Source organism: Neodiprion virginianus, chromosome 7 (genome assembly GCF_021901495.1).
Source record: "Neodiprion virginianus isolate iyNeoVirg1 chromosome 7, iyNeoVirg1.1, whole genome shotgun sequence".
In the NCBI taxonomy this organism is placed as follows: Eukaryota; Metazoa; Arthropoda; class Insecta; order Hymenoptera; family Diprionidae; genus Neodiprion; species Neodiprion virginianus.
The window spans coordinates 24837935-24852081 of record NC_060883.1 but is presented as its reverse complement, the minus strand read 5'-3'; the positions used below and the strand labels follow the sequence as shown (position 1 = coordinate 24852081).

Sequence of the window (14147 nt, the reverse complement as noted above, 5' to 3'; positions counted from 1 at the left end):
AAGAATAAGCATTAACACTAGCACATTATACCGCTTGGCCATCGTCGCGGATTTAATTTTTAATACTAAAAGGTGGCCGTAATAAAAACCAGCGACTACTCAATCGAGTTTTATTATTATAGAATCACCTACGCGTTTAAAATAACTACCGCGCCCATGGTCCGAAATTTGCATCCGTAGGAACACTGCAATGCCTGTTCTATTTTTTATTTTATTTTTCATACGTAATGTCAAACGAATCAAGTTTAACAAAAAACTTGCAACTGCAACGGAGTGTGAAGTACGGTACCTCGGTGTACGTTCAACAATGTGAGAAAATCAGAAAAATATCAGAATAATAAACACTGTTCCCACTCCCCGAGGCCATTCCATTGGTGATGATGTATGGAGCGTTGTTCGAACCATCGCTATTATTAATGTTGTTGTTGTTATTATAAACGTCGGTCACGTAATATTGCGTACCGCTTAGCCAGTGTGCGTTTTGTCCGTCTACGTATGAGTAGCGTACACGCGTTACGGGCCACGTATTTATTACAGATGCGTATATGGAATATCGCACTATCGACCACGGGTAGCCTAGATAAATCTAAATCGAGAGAGAGAGAGAGAGAGAGAGAGAGAGAGAGAGAGAGAGAGAGAGGCCGAAGTGAGTTAATCCAAATATGGTTGAGAAAGCGAGGAAGTCGCGGAGGAGATTGAGAGAAACGGGAGACCGAAGGAAAGTGATAAAATTGGGAAAACAAAACGTAAAAATACTCTATCGCGTCAGCGTAGTATCGTTCTAATCTCGTCATGCGAATCGGGATACACGCCTCTAGAATGTCGAGATCACATGGCAGAATGACTGCTGTTGTAACGACTGAACATGACGCCCAGTTTTCCCAAAATATAATTTCCCTCCGAACATTTATGCGGTGTTTATTAACTCTCGGTTTGTACACACCGAAAGCGCATTTTACGAATGAAAACCGTTTCTAAACCCAAGCACGCGAATGGACGAAGAATGTCCATTTTACGAATGCAAATACAGTCGCCCAGAGCTAATTGCAACAGTTGTCACCAGATTTTGGGGAACAGATCCGCTGAGTTTGAATTTTTATTTTACTATGGTACAATGAAGACCGTTCGTTGCGCCTGATGCAGGAAGTTAGAAAAGGCGAGAGACACGAAGAGTCCATCTGCGTGCCGTCTGTTTCCCGTACGATGGCAGGCCTTAACTGGTGTTGGATAGTACATAGAGGCTTTGGTAAAGAGCGAGGGTTGTGAAACGCCGCACTTCCGGCCAGAATTTAACAGTAAACCGAGCGACTACGTGCCTATGGGTGTAGAAAGAGCGAGCGGGAGAAAAATTTTGGGGAGAGGGAGAAAGAAAACTGAGAAACAAGCCGGCTGGAACCCTGAAACACGTTCATTTGTATTCAAACAATTCATTGGGTAAACTCAGGTGCGTCTCCCGTCCACGTATCGAGTTGAATTTTTCATTACATATATCATACATAAGAATACATAGAAGACGTATGCGCGTGTTGGTGTCTAATTACTGACAACGTCGGAACGAGAATCAAAAAATAATGTTTCTTCTCTTCTGGTTAAACAGGAAACTCACCTTACCTTCGATACGATTGAAATTTTTCTCACTATTTGTAATGCTTTGGGACCACTGCCTGCGGTTGCCCGTGGAAAAGTACCCCGTACGACCGCACCTTGAGGGCCCCAAGCCCTTCCATAATGTGAATAATAGGTAAGCGTCGTGTGCGAAGAGCGCCACGTAGGTAAAGTAGTATACGCCACAGCGTGCAAACACATTGTAACACTGACTGTGAATGGCTCGCATTGTCGGTTGAGTCGAAACTCTAGAAAATAAACGTTCTAACACAAGTACGCATGTTCCCTTTGGAATCACTTGGTATACGAACGCTATGGCAACCTGAATATAAAGTCTCGACGAAAACAGTCTCACCAATGAGAATCATAAACGATTAGCATACAATTAGTTGTAATTTGTGTCCGTCTCACGATTCGCTTGTGCGACGTGACGCAGCTTCGTCGCTTTCAGATCATTTACTAGGGTGTTTTAAAAAAACTAGAAAACAAAAAAAATTCTCCCCAACAGCTTCGAAAAGTTCTATTTAGGTACAAAAGTACGCCTGTTAAAATTTTAGCCCTCAGTATTTACAATAAGAGGTTGCGCATCGCACTTTTTTATTTTCTATAAGAAAAAATATTTTCCACAAGGCATTTAAATAACTTTTGACCTGTAATAACATTTGAACCAGTGAATTTATCAGAAAATAACAAGAAACCTTTTGCCAAGAGCGTTCAATTCGCTACAAAAATCTGAACGTGAATTTTGTATACGATGTATCGTTAGCCGGTTATTAAAATCAGAAGGAGCAAAAACCCATGTTTTTCCCTCGTTATTTTTATAGAGAATAGAAAACTGCGACGCGCAACATCTTAATGTTGATATAAAGAGCTTAATTCTTAACAGGCGTATTTTTATACCCAAATGGAACTTTTAAATCTGTTTGGCAGAGTAACAAAATTTTTTTTACCGTGAAACACCTTATTATTATTTACTCGTGACACTCGCGTACTCTTTCCCCCTTTTCCCCCATTGTCAAACATAGATACATACAACAGATGAAAATAAATATCAAAAAGAAACAGCGTCAAAGGCAATATTTTCCAACATGCCGAAAGTGAGTCATGGGAGACGACTGCGTCGAGATTGGCGGTGGAGGAGAACTCCGCCGTCCGTTCACCCCCGAGTGGTGGGTGGGTGGCAGTTGAGATAGGTCATTCATTGTACGGGCTGCCGAGGAGTCGGAAAGGCTGCCAGATTTATGATGCCTAGTTGCAGAGGACTAGGACTAGGGCCTGGTCGCATCTCCTTGCCCACGACCCACTTACACACTTACACAGACTCGCATAATTGTGGCCGTCGGGTCTAATCAAGGAAAGCTCGGGTCTCTCTCATGCCTACTCCGCTGGGCCATGACGCAACGGCAGTCGGTCGTATATAATAAACTCGAGCCTCGCCCACGCCGAGAGTGCGGAGCGAGTCTTACGTCGGGTCGAAACACGTTGAATAACAAAATTAAAAAATCAGAAAAATCGAGATAATTTAATTCAACGCGGACGTATCGATTTGCCATCACGGATTGCCGCGGCTTTGCATTCTTAAGAATAACGATTCCAGCCATCGACCGCAGGAATATTGCGAAACGCTGACTCCTTCGCTTCGCCGCAGCCATTCGACTTTCACGCTTCAAGTGACGTGGCGTAAGTTCGTCTTACGAAGAGCCGGAATGAGAAATAAGTAAATTTACCAAATTTTATCCGCAAGGCATCGTAGTTCCGGCGCCTGAAAGACAATGGGATTATATAACTCGAGACTGGCGGCGCCTCTACTCGGAAGTCTGAAATTCCGAATGTACGATCTTAATTATCCGAGAGGCTTATGCTCGGCCAGATTCACTGAACATTGAGCACGCGGGTGAGATCGTTGATCGATTACACTGGTCAACGAAAATTTTGCTAACCAGTGCTAACTTTGACCTCGTTGCTAATTACAGGCAACAGGGAACAACTGCATTAATTGACGCTGAATGCGAATGAAGTGAGAAATTCTGCTCATCGTCGTCGGTTCAAAGTCACAATATTTCAGGAACGCGAGTGTTGAAACAGCGACGACGATCGGATTCTTCGAGAAAAAATTTTCCCGGCCGAAATACCGGATTGTTTTCATTGCATAAATTATCGATCGATCGTTCACCGATAATGAAATGGAGCAAAATCGTGAATGTGTTTATACCCTATATTACGATGTGCATGCGCATGTATCTTGAATTGCTTTCTAAATTTACATCGATATCGACGGCTCGAGCATCAGCGCCGCCACGTTATACTTTCACCCTGCACCGAGATCTCGCAAAGACGCTGTGATACTGTTACAGGGAAGCGGCGGAAGTTGTTGCGATAAATGAAACCTAAGTAGGTAGGTTTACGCTCCGCGTACGTGTAACATACGAGTCAGAACTGTGTCAAAGACGAAGAGATAAAAATCGTCCCGCGCGGTATAGAAAATCAAGGATATACCTGTATAATACCAAATCGATTCAGTGTTACCCGTGTCTTCCTTGTACTACATTTTACTCCTATAAAGTAAATCCGTGGCACAGGGATTCTCCCCGTATCCCAACTCACGGCATGAACGTGGTACAAGGTACACTTTCACTTTAGCCAATGATAACGACGATCGTAATTCTTCCCCGCCGAAGAGAAGAATCGCGGTATTCATTCCCGGTCTCCGATCCACTCTCTCGAAATACTCGGGAAATTTTTTCCCTCAGAAAACGAACACGAGGCAATATCGACGAGCGGTCATCGAGGTACTCGTGCGGTACTTCTAACGGCGCAACGCGCGCGTGGTTATCAAGTTTCACGCAGGTATTATACAGAAAAACCAAAAGGATGAGCGAAAATTATTTTTACCTCTCTTATCGCCGAGCAGAGAGCTTCTCCGGTCTCTTGATCAGGGATCGAGCTCCACGGCTTTTCCTTTTCCTTTTCCTCGTCTCCCTTGTCTCTGGGCCCGCGGTGTGCCGGTGGGGGGGGGGGGGGGGGGGGGGTAAGGGGGATATTTTCGCGGGGCCCTAGGTCCCCCGGGGACTTGGGGACGCCCTAACGGCACTCCGGTACACGACTCGGCTTCGACGACCGGTTACGCACGGACACGCACCCGGCAACGGTACATATCCTACCTGGGCGAGAGCTCTGCGTGCCGGAATCATCGCGTGCTCTGCTACATTTTCGATGCTCTCCGGCTTACAATTGAGGGGTCACACCACTGTGGAAAAAACAAGAGAACGGCTTTTTTCACCACTTTTTTTTAACGACGGAAGAAAAGTTAATAGGATAATAATATTCGAGGAAGTTATTAGACGTATATTTAAGTATCACGGAAAAAAGATTACTATCGAGAAATATTCAAAACTGGCGACACTGGAGCCATTATCGCGAGACACGTTGAATTCTGCGGCACGCACTCTAATTGGTGTGAATTTGAATCTAGAGAAAAAAAGAAACTGCTCGATCTACATGTCCGTAGCTAGAGGACTGCGTATGGGATTTTGAAAATATGGATTTTTGTGTAATTGGCGAGTATTTTAATGAAAATATTCAATTTCCGACCAAATAAAGGACACTTATTTGCTAATAAACAACGCTTAAATCAACTCATAGAATATCCGCTGCGTGTTTCTGCAGCTATTAATATGCAGATCGAATGATTTTATTTTTTCCCAAGTTTAAATTTGCACCAATTACACCGCGTGCCGCATGTCTCTCGAGAATGGCTCCAGTGTCGTCATTTTTTAATATTTGTTAATAATAATTTTTTGTATTATACTTGGATATATATGCTTAGCAACTTCCTTAAATATTGTTATCTTGCTACCTTTTCCTCCATTCAGAATAAAAAGAATGGTGTATTTTCTAAGCTTTTACAGTTGCGTTACCTCTTAAAAATGCGAAACGCGGAGGAAAAAGGGACATTTTTTTATAAAGCTCGTTTCAGTCGGGCGTGATTTTTTGTTCTCAGCGAGTATAGCCGTACAGAGAAATCGGGTGTCCGTTTTATACCGGTATTCTTGAAAAGAGGGAAAACTCGGTGTAAACCGGAAGTGGATCGTCGCGAAATCCGACGCCAGCTGGACACCGCCTTTTGTATCTTTCAACGAGACCACGGAGGACACAATGCCGACTAGTCTGCGGGAAGAAGAAGGTGTGCGACTGCCGCATGTCGCAATTCTTATCCACGTCTCGCACCCTGATGAAAAATCTGTGATGAATTTAAAAATCGTTTCTCTTTGCGGTGCAGTCCGCCGAATAAACTTTCTTTCGCGGCACCGTTTAATATCAATTATTTACGCCCGCGTGACTGCGAAGCAGTTCGGATAGTGAAAAAAAACTTTAAACCATGACTTAAACAGTCCTTCCTCGTCTGACTGTATGTGTGTATGTACTTGCTTTGCTAAGCCGCGAAACTGCGATTACCGTGAGGCTGCTTACTCCAAAACTCGTCGTCACCGGGGACAACAAAAGCCCCTCGCAAGAAATCGACTTGAATGAATGAAGCGGGTTCACTGTGCAATCGGATCTTGCTCAGAGACCATTTTCGCCGCCTTCAAATCTAGTTTGAGGTAGGTCGGATTGTCACGTTGCATCAGTTATGTGTTAGGAAATCAATTGTTCATAAAAAATTTATTCCAAGTCGGATATCAGTTTGGAACGAACGCGAGAGCTGTTGGTATGATTACTTTGCTCTTCTTTTTCTTCTTCTTCTTTCTCGCGTTTTCCCACGTGACTCTGATCTTGGGTTAAGTCACAGGTTCGGTGCACTCGATGTGATATTGCCATTCATGATTCGGTAATTTTTAGCATCTCGTGGATACGAAGCATACAAAATGCCGAGAAATAAAATTACGAAGTTTGCGAAATTTCTTTTTATTTCGAGTCGTTGAAAATGATCTAGGATTAGTTGTCGAGTAGGTAGTTAACGCTGATAATAAATCGAATTCACACGAGGCTGTCTAGTATATAATCTGAACAGATATAAACGTCTAACAGAGTAAATAATTTGATTCATTTGAATGACTGAATATTTAATTAGAAAGACACGTATTTGAGAGGACAGGTATTAGGTAATTATACTGGATGTATATACGTATATTGAAACTATTTCGAAATTATACCGCGACAAAAATTTGTCCAAGTAGGTACATTAATGTAGGTATACCTGCCTGTACGCATAACAGTAGAAACCTGAAAGAGCGTAAAAAAATGTCGACACTCGCGGGACTAAAAATATGGCAAACAAAAAGTTCGTACTTTGGTGAAACTTGGGCGAGCTTGAGGGAAAAACGTTGGAGGTGATGTTAAGGAATACAGGGGTGAGATATTTATCCAGCTTGAAACAACGCGCAACACTCTATTTCCGGCGATATCTCAGAGCTAGGGCTTAAATTGTCGAAAAGAATCTCAACTCTCGGTTTAGTCTATTTTCAGTTTAGTCAGCACGAGTGACGCTGCCAAACGTGTTCTGAGTCACTTCGGAAACCAGGATTGTTTCAAAACAGTCGTCTCGCGCAATTGCAGAAGCCGAGGCACGCACACCTAACCCCACTTCCTATACTTAGAAGCGTGATGCACAAGTGTACCTATAATAAGTATCCGCGGCACCAACGGGGTGCGTCCAGAATTAGCGTGACAAATGGAAAAAGTACCGAAAAATAGAGAGCGTGATGACCCATCAGGACGATAGACGCAATTGTGTTCCCCTTTAGCAAATTTATCTTTTCTTAGTTCTTCTTATCCTTCAGGTAGGCAGAGCGAAAGCTAACAGGCCAACGACCCGCTGTGCGTTATGTAAATAGAACATTTGTAAATAGATTAGCGTGAGCGAACAATTAGTCGAACAGGTAGGCACATAAACGGATATTCTTTACTTATTCCCAGATTTTGTGAGGAGCAGCGTCTTTTTTTGCAGTTCAAGGTCCGGCTCGAGTTACCCTCGACGGTTGAGAATGAAAAGAAGCTAGTAACGTTGTCGTAACTACGATTTATGTCCAGAGAAACCGACGTTTCGCAAATTCAGAGATGTCTGCAATTCAGTAGACCGTGTAATAAAGGAAGAAGTGCTCGTTTGGTAGTTTCAAAAATTTAGCTCCATAAAAGCCACTCTATATGAATTTCTCTGTTCAATGTTTCGTTACGATAACGTTACTAACTTGAATCTCGTTGAAGAAAATCAATTACGAGTCACCCTCGTCTGCAATCGTTATGCCAAAATTGTCAGCAAAAATCGCGGACAGTTCAACGGCAAAGATTAGCCTTCTGGATTACTCAAGCTAGAGTTTAAGGATCCAATGCCTGAAAATTTGACTGGCTCTCGTATTTCCGGAGGCTGTTTATTTTTCCAACCGCACGAATCACTCAACCTTTCTTCGTCTTCTTCGTTAAGGCTACTGTGAACAAGACTAGGTGATCTCCGGAGGGGCGGAAGAGGCGAGAAAAAAATTAGCTCAGTAGATAGTAAGAGACTCGTAAGGCCACGCGACGTACAATTGTTAATCACGTTAGCGAGGACGTCATGATTCATGCATATGCGAAAAATGACACTACCGTAAAGACGTACCACGTAAGCAACGATGTACCGAGAAGGCGCTGAAAGCGTTGCGCAAGGCCCGCAAGCATATACATTACAATGCATACACGATGCAGTAATTCGCGCACGCGGAATATCCGCTACCATGCATGCTGACCTTCCCGTTGCGCAAGGATACGAAACGACAAGTTTCAAAGTTCAACCAACACCTGGAAAGGCACCGTATGTTCGTATGTTCGATCGATCAGTCAAACCGGCTGAAACGGACTTGCGTGTACGTTCAGGCTCGTTCTTCAGCCTGGTGATACAATTAGATAAAATGATATTAAGATCGATGAGCAGACAATCTCATTTACTCGAGAGGCGGCCGTTTTCCAAAGAAGCGGCCAGTTACCAACACCTTCCTGGCGATAATTTCCTGCTCCGAACGTTCGGTTAAACCGCATGCTTCGAGTCCCAAACAGTTTCCCCGTGACACGGAAAGATCCGTGCCGTTGCGGGAGAGAGGACGCGTGGTGCGCGTGTATCTAGGAACACTGGTCGCCATTTTAAATCGTCCAGGATATTCTAAGCCGCGTAGCGAGCAGGTATGGGTGGGCGTACAACGCCGACGAGGTACGCAAGTTTGCCGCCTTACACGTTACACAATTGCGAATAGAACGGTCCTTACCTTGGAGACTCAGTCCTTCCGGGGGCTTCCGCGTAATCCGCGTAATCCGGAAACAACGAAGCTTGGTCGAGCCGAGATCCGGAAAGTCCTGCACGAATACAATGCAACTGTAGGTTGCATGCGGAAACGCGCACCACGTAGCGCAGCGAGAAACCACCAAGTTGCGAACGGCGAATATCGAGGGTGGAGTGATGGACGAAGGGGGTGAGGGGTGCACTGAGGACGTCGGCCTTCGACGCGTACCGACGTCGGAAAATCGATCACTGGCTTCCGGAGGCAATTGCAACAACAACGTAACGCAACGCAACGATCGAGGCACTTTGTTAAATGGCGGGGAGCAACCGACAAACTCGTCCCGTTAAACTTGGTCCATAGTTTATCTGATTATCTGGTTATCTGCTTACTGGTAATAATCTACAGCCGTCTTCTCTCTGCGTTGAGGAGAGGCACGAGAGGCGCGCGAGCGAGCCGGCTTTCGGCGAGGGACTGAGGACGAGGAGCCCGGGGGCAGAATCCGACAGAGACGGAATCCCCTTCCTTCCTCGGCGTCGAGGCCGCGTCTCGCCCCACCCCGCATCCACTGAACCCACACTACCCGCTTCTACTACCACTACCACACCCACGCCTCTCGCTTCGCTCGTACACCCTGCTCGTCCTTCACCCCCGCGCCGCTCGTATTTCCCCTGGGTACGGGTGAGCCCGTAGGTTCGTAGCTTCGTGTCGATCAAGTATAAAACGACACCTGAAATTCGATGCTTGTTCCACGTACCTACACGACTTGACCTTGTTTGTCTCTCTCCTCCGCCCTGTCATCGGGCTCTCTAGAATTCGATTTCTAAGCTTCGCGAATGATTTTATCGGAAATGGGGTGATTAATGAATGAAAAATGCAGTGAATCAAATCTGTTCCTTGACTTTCATTTTAAATCCACGAGGAAGGACCGTCTTGACTTTTCTAATGTCGCCGAGAGATTGAGGGCTGTTCGGACCCACCGGGCGCCTTGGAGGACCCAAGGGCTTCAGGTTTCGACCTCTGGGTTGCAAAAGCAGCGTGAGTTTGAGAAAAAGCAGATAACCATACATATATATAGTGTAATGAGCTCTCTGTTTATGTTTATACACATTGTTTGTACCTTCGGCACTTTCCACGTCGATTCGTTTCTGAACCGATGATCTTAAGGGATCGCAATTCTAGATGCCAGTGATTCAATAATCCAACAGATTTTGAGTGGTGAGCTTCTGTACTCCGTGCACCGTGTGGTTTTGATCAACATATGTGTAGTATAAGTTGTACGCGAGGCGGTGATGAATCTTGTAAGTAGTTTTTTGCGACTTGAAAAGGTTTCCGTCAAAATACGGAGTGTCTGGTAGGTACTCTATTCGTAGCCTACCCCGTAAGGTCTCTCTTTGTAGTTTTGTAGGGGCGGAAAAATCTCCCGCAGCCAAAGAAGCCCACGACTCCGGTATAATTCTAATAAATAACACGCAATTCGGAGTGATCCGAAGACGCGTAAGCCGGCGCACGTACGGCACGCATCTCCGCGTGTCGTTGAAGCAAACACACTCGCAATCGGTGGCAAACACGCGGTGTATACAACACGGGCACGAGAATAGAATCCCTTGTTCGAGGCTAATCGCCCAGGCTGCATCGAGCCGGGGTTAGTAATGGTAATAGTAAGTATTCGAGAATTTCGACGCGTCGGTTACATCGTCGTTGTTGTTGTTGTTGTTGTTGATGATTTTTTTTCCCTCCTTCTCTCCGTCCCTTGAGAGTTTTTTTTTTTTTTTTTTAATAAACGCTTTTCTCTCTCTCTCCACTTCCGTAATCCAGTAGTTCGGCGGTATTGAAGCAAGTAGGTAATTAGAGTAACAGTAACGCGAACGCGACGACAACGACGATACCTGCCAATGAGAATAATGCCTGCTCGTATCCCGCGACGCCGCCTAGCTCAAGGCTCGACTGGTAAAAATTATGAATAATTCAAAGCTGTCGAGAAGCCTGCGGTTGGGCCTAATTCTTCCCGTAGAAAAGCAATTAATACTTTTTTACTCGCGATAGGTCCGGATAGCGGTTCGAGGTTTGTAAGAAACGAGCTACCGTCTACTTCTTGATCTTCGTGCTGCCGAAGGACCGATGCGTCGTTTCGAGACGCCGATTATCTACACGAGATAAAATAAGAATGAATAAAGAATACGGAGGGGGGCTGGAGAATTGATGGATATGCGAGGGAATACATCGCGGATCGTTATCTTCAGCCACGATGAAGGAGATTTCATCCACGATGAGCGCCCCTCGTATTTCAGAGCTTCGCTGGGTGCAGCGGTATCGATAAACGGAATTTCGATCGTTACCTGGAAGAGAGAATTACGAATTCGAAATTGGCCGGGCGAACGCGAGTGAAAAATGACCGGTGTCTAATACCGAAAAGCCCTTTCCACGCAATAATCCAAATTGCTGGCCCTAATCGTTATACTCGCTGCAAACGGATGCGCAAGCCTGCGATGGAGGCATTTTTGTTTCTCTCGGTTAAGAGGGAGGGGGTACAGCTTGGACGGTCTAAAATCATATGTAACTATTTTTATGAGTTTTTTTTTTTTTTTTTACAGGCTGGACAGTGGTGTCAGGAGATTCACCACCGCAGAAGCCCTCGAGTTCAGCGTCGTTCGCTACTTATACGCCCCGTGCCGTCATTTTTTAACAAGTTTTAATGAAAAAATTCTAAAGTATTCATGAAACTATGAATAATAAACTCCTCAAACTGAAATCGCTCCATGTCTCTTCATTTGCTTAAAAAAAAAAAAACCCACTCCTGAAAGTGGGTATGATTTTATACCGTCCAAGCTGTCCAAACGTACCCCTCCGTTGTTCAGGAAACGCGCGTCAAGCGGCCCTAAAAAATCTCGCATCCTCGAAGGGATGCGGCATCCCTCGAAAGGCGCCACCCTGTATAACCTTGGAGGCGCAGCGAGGATGAATATCCCCACCTAGAGGCAGGCGTGCGTTGTACGCTCTGCAGGGACAGGCGTTCGTTGCCGGAGGTGGTTAATCCGGCCGACGAGAAAGATCCTGCGCCGGGTCGAGGCCGAGGGTCGAGAGGGGAGTTAGGGAGGGCCAGATGCGCCCGAAATTATCCGAGAGTTCGGCATTCCTCGGGCCCGAAATTACAACCAGGAAGAGGCTGCGGGGACCCCGCATCTGGCCCCGCGGGTCCTGCAGGCCCGTTTCTTTGTTGCCAGGCCGTCCTTGCATCGCATCGCCGTCCCGGTCGCTCAGCCATGCCCCGTTCTCGCATCCGATCGATCACCGCCACCTCCACGTTTTTGTTCTCAAATCTCATTCCTGCAACCGGTTCCAGTGTCTTGCTGCCTACGCAACGAGGGAGCCGGCTATCGCTTTATCGGCCGAACATTGATGTTCACCAAAACGGATCACGGCCTCGCTGCTGCGAGCTCGAGCTGAGCGATTACGCCGATAATGAATTCGAATTGTTCGAGAACGCCTGCAGTAGGTACGTATTGATTATATTTACTTCGCATCTGCCACTTTTCGCCCGCCGATTCATCTCGATAGACGTTCCAACGTATCTACGTGTCAGGTGTTAGATTTGCAGCCGCCGAACAAGCCGGCGAATCAATGGCTAATTGAATTCAACTCGATTCCGGCTTGCGTTGCTCTGACACAAGGCGGATTAACCCTAATTGCCCTTGATTGACCTTGAGTGTGCGACGGTCCCAGACTCGGTTCGCGAACCTGACAGACCGATGCAAATGAAAGCAAATGACAACGGATGCACCTATCGGAATTCCCGAAAATAACAAGGCCGCCGGATTCCCGAGAGTTTTCTAAGGTCGACAGGTTCGGCGTACCAGCATCAGACATACCTATCTTACAAAAATTTCTTTCAATATAAAATTGAGACTTTCCATCGCTCGTGAACAAAGCGGCTGCAGAGAATGAGAATGCAAAGAATTATACGCTGCATGTATATAAAAGCGAGTATAAAGTAGGCATTTGAAGAAAGTTCACAAAGGCTAATCGGAAAAAGTGATCTTGTACGTGTTGGTCGTGTTTCGGTTGGCATTCGGAAGGCGTGTTACACCGATAGGGGAAGAAAGTGAAATTGGTTTACGGTGTAAATAGCTCAAGCAATGAAGTTTAAAACTTGAACCGGGCTCGGACGATTGACAATGAAACGAGCAAGTGAATTAATCTCGCCGAGTGTTACGCAAAGGCTTACGTGCGGAACACGGACGCGGAATGATTTCCATTCCGGAAGGGTATCGCTAAATTGCATTTGGAATTATTCAACGCCCGCGGTTCGCGCGATTCTCGCCACGACTCGTAGGAGGTGGGCGATTTTCGTCCATCGGACGAAACTTGCATTCCACGTGTAAACGCGGGGCTGAAATTTTAATCGCTCGACATGCAAAGGCAAACACAGTTATTCGTTTCTTCGGAGTTTCGTGAGCAGATGCACACGCAGTCGATCTATGCGGTTAAAAATAACAGTTGCAATCCCGATTCGTGGGCGGATGGTCGGCGAACTACTGAATCATACGTGCGGCATGTAATCGCGGATTTTCCATCGGTTACCGATGGGCGTGCCAGCAACGGTACCCGTACAGACTCGACTCGTAGAACAAGGGGAGTAAGAGCCGAGCCGAGAGATGATTACAATATGCGTGCACTCCGTAAAGAGAAACGCGTGGGTCGAAATAGATCGGTTACTCGCGTAGCGCGCGTGGACACCGATTTGCGCATTCGGTATCCGCAACGCTGCGTGACTTTCGACTCGACTCGACTATCTTTAATTAGGCGCCGGAGAGCGATCGAGCGCTAAATACCTGATCGAAAATAGCCCCGCAATTACGCAACCGAACGGAAAGCGCTCCGGCGGGCTTGAGCAGCAGGGTAGTAGCTTGGAAAGGGGAGAGATTCTCCGTTAGCGAATCCATCCACTTCCCGTCGCAACCCCTGCAAGAGCAGAGTGGCGCAGTGGAAGCGTGCTGGGCCCATAACCCAGAGGTCCGTGGATCGAAACCACGCTCTGCTAATCGTAAATTTTTTTTTCCATCCCCTCTTCTGGTTTCGTTCGAATCATTCCTTCTCAGCTCCGACTTAATTAGCAATAAATCCCTGCCCCTCCCGCACGGAGTGACATAATGACAAGAAGGAGGACGAGGACGCTGGTGGAAGCCCTCGTAAATAACACCGTGTGCCGAATAGCTCGCGCATCACCGACGCGTAACCGCTAATCAAGTATAAACCGGACGGCACTGAAGCGTTTATTATAGGCACACTCGACGT

The 14147-nt window shown here is 46.1% G+C and overlaps 1 protein-coding gene and 1 non-coding gene across 4 annotated transcripts in view; one reads left to right on the top strand and one right to left on the bottom strand.

The window, feature by feature from the left end:
- LOC124309412 (LIM domain only protein 7) overlaps positions 1 to 9336 on the bottom strand; it is a 62248-nt gene extending 52912 nt beyond the window's left edge. For all 3 annotated transcript variants that reach the window (XM_046773061.1, XM_046773064.1, XM_046773065.1), the window contains exon 1: positions 8841 to 9336. The gene's annotated coding sequence lies outside the window, so the exon portion shown is untranslated. The remainder of the gene's footprint in view (positions 1 to 8840) is intronic.
- A 4485-nt stretch (positions 9337 to 13821) lies between these two features.
- Positions 13822 to 13893, top strand: Trnam-cau (transfer RNA methionine (anticodon CAU)). Its single transcript has one exon. It is a non-coding gene; the product is annotated as a tRNA-Met (tRNA).
- The last annotated feature ends 254 nt before the right edge of the window (positions 13894 to 14147 follow it).